General features: G+C 36.9%; 1 pseudogene; it reads right to left on the reverse strand.

Annotated features, from left to right (window-relative positions):
* Positions 1 to 212: 212 nt before the first annotated feature.
* Positions 213 to 660, reverse strand: LOC143439559 (cytochrome b-c1 complex subunit 7 pseudogene; annotated as a pseudogene).
* Between the last annotated feature and the right edge of the window lie 4701 nt (positions 661 to 5361).

The raw sequence follows: 5361 nt of genomic DNA on the forward strand, positions 1-5361 counted from the left end.
TGGCCAATATTTGGAACAGCAGCATGTCAAATTTTGATATTGCCTAGAAATCTAATAATTTGTGCCCTTTGCTCTAATCCTGATAATACATTTCTATAAGATCCTTACTATTTCACTTTTCTTTTTTTTTATGGCTACAATAGACATTTATTCCTTTATTTAATGAGACAAATGTAGAGCAAATAATTCTTAAGTTGTGATTTGGGTTGAAATAACTTCATGAAAATGTCGTGAGACCAGCCACAACCACAGATCTTAACTACAAGATCACTTCTTCGCCCATTCTCCTCTCTCCTTTCTTTCCCGAATAACCTCTTTCAGATAGGACTCAAGGTAGAATTTGTCCTCCTCATATTTTGTCCACTGATCCTTAGGTAAAATCTGATGCCTCATAGTCAGGTCCAGGGCTCTCTTAATTCGGAACATTCTGTCATTGTAAAGGTCCTCAGGAAGCCTTCTTATGGCTTATTTTACATCTTCAGTTTCATGCATTGTATCATCTCACATTAACCCCAGTTTATTGAATCCTGCAGCATTATAATACCACTTTCGAAAACCATCCAGCCACTTGCTCGTTGCTGCAACTGCAGGTCTGCCTGCCATTTTGACAGAAGCATGAAGTGCTGCCTTCTGGGTCCTATTTCACTTTTCTTTGCTGTTCTATTTAGGGAAATGTTAAATACATAGGAGTATATTGTCTCTTTCATTTAGCATGCCATCTCTCCTGTCCAGATAGCAGCTAGTATTTAAATAAAGAGTTTCCTTTCATTCAATAAAAGAGATTTATATTACATTAAAATGCTGTATGTGGAGTCATTCTGCTTAATACAAATAAATTGCCTGTAAGTACCTATTCTAGGTTAGTCATCATTTTGAATATACTGTTTTTATGTTAGAAAAACATGAAACCATTGGGAGTCATTAAAGCACAAACTAATCTTTCCACACTACATAGAGAATTGCTTTCTAAGTTTAAAATTCTTTCTGTGATGCTTTGCACATTTTGTTCACTTCACTAAGTCCTCAGTAACAAAGAACATTTGGTTCATCCACGATGCTGTACTTGAAAATAGGCAAAAGGAATATGAAAGGTTACTAGTGTTTTCCTCACTAAACTATTCCTGCTCTGTGACAGCCTCTTGACTTTCATCTCTCTGAAAATTAAAACTAAAATGAGTTTCAAGGTTGGGAAGTCCCAGTAGTTTGATGAAGTGTTCAGAATCTCCACTGTTAAATTTTCTGGGAGCATAATCAAATGGTCAATTTTCATGCGTGAAAGTAAAAAATACTTTAATAAAATGTTTTTTTTTCTGGATAATTATAAAATGAAAGCCCTCAAGTCATTTATATTTGTAATTCCAAGAAATTCTAGATGGATATTTTAGCATAAAGATATTATTTAATATTTTAATTGAGTATCTGGTAAAAAATCAATATTTTTAAATTACTACAAGTAAAAGGGTATAATGAACAATGACAACCTCCATCCTGACTATTCTGTTCCATTTTGCTGGTTTACAGTCTATTTATAGGGCTACTTTAGCACTGAATTGGAAATAACATTGTTTTGTGCCAGTAACATTCACTAAAGTAAAACTGAAAAAAATGATGACTAGATCTGGGCCCTCTTGAGATGTCTCTTATAATCACTCCTCACATCAACCCATGTACACAGCCCATGCCAACATCTTAAGATTCAGATTAATACACAATTACTCACAAAAGATTGAATGCCAATGGTATAGAATTGACAAATGCAAGAACAGGTTTGTTGACTTCGTTATTCACTAGTAGTTATATGCTTATTCCCCTAAAATGTTTGGCACCATTTATCCACTTACTTGAATACTTGAATACTTGAAGTATTCCTATTCATCATTTTGCCTGTCCCATTAAGAGTCAGCCAACATATTTTAATGATGTGTTTAGCAGTGCAGACTCTTCTATGTCCTTCTCTTTAATATGAATTTACCATCATTCTTTTCTGGATCAGTCAAGTTTCTTCTCATTTTATTGACTTGAGTTTTGTTAAACTTTTCTTCCTGGTTTTGGTATAGTGACACATGGTATTTTTATTTTTCCTACTTCTTAATTATTTGACAGTTAAAAAAAGCTCTCTTAAATCAAGTTTAATTTATATGAATAATCCAGAATCAAATCTTGGGCCTTTTTTTCTCCCTCTTTTGTTTTGTTTTGTTTTCCTCTATGAAGGGTCTCTGCAAACACCAGGACCATGAGGCAAGAAGGAAACTGAATTCAATATAACTTAGTAACCAGTGTTGTTTCAAACACTGGGTGGTTTATTTTAGGCACATTTAAGTACAGTACAATTTGGGAAAAAATTTCCTGGTATAACTCAGTCCCATGTGTAGAGTGAGGCATAACTATATTGAAACTCTTTTCAAAGTCCATGCTACTTTGTCCACGAAGATGTGTTCTATAAATAGGCTACATGTATCATCTTAGGAGCTTAGGGGAGGATCTAGTGTGGTCTCCATCATACAGACAGTGCAGAGGTCATCTGGCTTCTTAAACATCTCCAAGTTCTGCTTGTGAGAGATTAGGGGAGGCAGGTTGTGACCTGGCCCTACAGATAGCCTAGAGAAAGATTACTCAGAGTATTAACCACTTTCATTTCCAGTCTTCTGGGTGGAAAATAGGTTATATGTCTCTTCCTTTGAAGAGACAAGGCTCCATGTTAACATTTCTGGTTTCTGCAGTGCTTATCTTTGAGTAAAAGGATCTTTGTGCTTCCAATAGTTCTTTTATTTTTTTCTTTAAGACAGGGACTCTTCACTTTTAAGACAGGGTCTCTTCTACAGTTCTGGTTGTTTTGGAACTCAGTATGTTGACCAGGTTGGTCTCAATCTAATTTTGTGCTTCTCTTGTATCTGTCTTCCAAATGCTGGGGTTAAAGGTGTGTGCCACCATACCTGGGTCCTTTTACTTTCTTTAGTCAAGAGAAGTGATGTGGAATTCAAGTTAGGTGTATTTCATCCAAACCATAGTGAGACAGATAGGGTAAAAGTTAGTTTGTAAAGGAACATAAAGATATTATTCCCTGGAGATTCCAACCCAGTAGGTTTCTACTTCATCTCTAAAATGCCCCCCAATTGCAATGATTTCTTCCAGTATTTTCTACCCTCCCCCAACTTGATCAACCATATCCAGTCCACCAGTGAAACTTATTTTATTTCCCCTCCTAGGGATATCCTCGCATCCCCTTTTAGACCTTCCTTGTTACTTAGTCTTCCTTGATCTATGGATTGTAGGCATGATTATCCTTTACTTTACAGCTGATATCCACCTATAAGTGAGTACATACCCTGTTTGTCTTTCTGGTTCTGGGTTACAGTAACCCTAGCAAAAACTCTTAATAATGGTAGACATGGAGCCTGAACTTGCTATCTTCTATAACCAATCTGAGACAAGACCTCAATCAGAGGGATTGGGACACCAATGCAGCCATGAAACATGTGAGGTACAGTTTGTTCTGCCTGTAGAGTGTTCTAGTACAAGAGCTAAGTGTAACCATTGTCAGAGTGAGCAGAGAGACTTCATCCAGCTAATGGGAGCAGTTGCAGAGTCTTACAGCCAAACAGACCTCTGGGAGTCCTGTGGGGGAGCAGGAGGAAGGATCAGCAGGTCAGGTCCATCATAAGAATATAGCTGGGACTTGTCAACTTGTCAACAAGGACTTATTGGGTGCTAGAAGAGATCAGGGACATTTTAGAGGTCTGATTTAGGTGCTTTGCTTATATGTAATGAATTAGTAGCTTGATGTTCTTGTATGATTCCTAGCAGTGGGATGGGGTCTGTCACTGGCTCTTTTGCCTGCTTGTGAGACCCTTCTCTTACTGGGTTACTTTGTCTAGCCTTGATGTGATGGTATGTGCCTGATCTTATTGTAGCTTGTTATGCTCGATAGCTTGTTTGGTTGATATCCCTGGGAGGCCTGTATTTTTTGAGGGAAGCTGGAGGTGAATCTAGGGGAGAGGGAGGGTTGGGGAGAAAGACTATGGGGAGTGAAGAGGAAACTGAAGTTGGAATGTAATATATGAGAGAATAAGAAGAAGAACATTGTCAAAGGACGGGACAAAGAGTATTGGAAAGGCCAAACCAATGACTACAACTTGTTCTTGTCCCTCATTATGGACTGAATTATGTCTATGATTCATGTTAAAACACAAACCTCCCAATATGAGACAATTTTGATATGGGGACTTGTATAAAAAATGTGAAGAGAGGGTTTTTGGGTAGAGTAGTCTAGGTTGGTTCCTGTGGGTTTCTTTCTCTTTCTTTCTTTCTTTCTTTCTTTCTTTCTTTCTTTCTTTCTTTCTTTCTTTCTTTCTTTCTTTCGGTTGCCTGATATCTGTCCAGACCCTTCTTATTTTTAGAGTCTCTGTTGAGAAGTTGGGTGTAATTCTGACAGGCCTGTCTTTATATGTTACCTGGCCTTCCCCCCTCCTTGCTGTTTTTAATATTCTTTCTTTGTTTCGTGCATTTGATGTGTTGATTATTGCATGATGGGAGGAATTTCTTTTCTGGCAAAGTCTAATTGGTGTTCAATAAGCTTCATGTGTATTTATAGCATCACTTTCTTTAGGTTGGAAAAGTTTTCTTCTATGATTTTGTTGAGAATATTTTCTGGGCCTGGGAGCTAGAACTCTTCACTGTCTTCTATTCTTATTATTCTTAGGTTATGTCTTTACATGGTATGCCAGATTTCCCAGATGTTTTGTATCAGGAATCTTTTAGCTTTAACATTTTCTTTGTATCAAATTTTTATATGTATTTTCTATGCCTGAGATTCTTCCATTTCCTATATTCTATTGGTGATGCTTACATCTGTTGCTCCTGTTCTCTTCTCTGGGTTTTTCATCTCCAGGAGAACATTTCTTCATTGCTGGTGGGAGTGCAAACTTGTACAACCACTTTGGAAATCAATTTGACATTTTTTTTCAGAAAATTGAGAATAGTTCTATGTCAAGACCTAGCTATATCACTCTTGGGCATATACCCAAAAGATGCTCCAACAGTCCACAAAGACACTTGCTCAACTTTGTACATAGCAGCTTTATTCATAATAGTAAAAAACTATAAATAACCTAGATGTTCCTCACTTAAAGAATACATAAAGAAAATGTGGTACATCTACACATTGGAATACTATTCAGCTATTAAAAACAAAGACATCATGAATTTTGTAGGTAAATTGATGGAACCTGCAAATGTCATCCTGAGCGAGACAACCCAGTCCAAAAAGGATGTGTTCATTGTGTATTCGCTTACACAATGAACAATTACACAATGAACGTACACAATTGTTTATATTAGCCATAAAATACAGGATGCCCATGC

The sequence above is a fragment of the Arvicanthis niloticus genome, chromosome 27 (genome assembly GCF_011762505.2).
Source record: "Arvicanthis niloticus isolate mArvNil1 chromosome 27, mArvNil1.pat.X, whole genome shotgun sequence".
NCBI lineage: Eukaryota > Metazoa > Chordata > Mammalia > Rodentia > Muridae > Arvicanthis > Arvicanthis niloticus.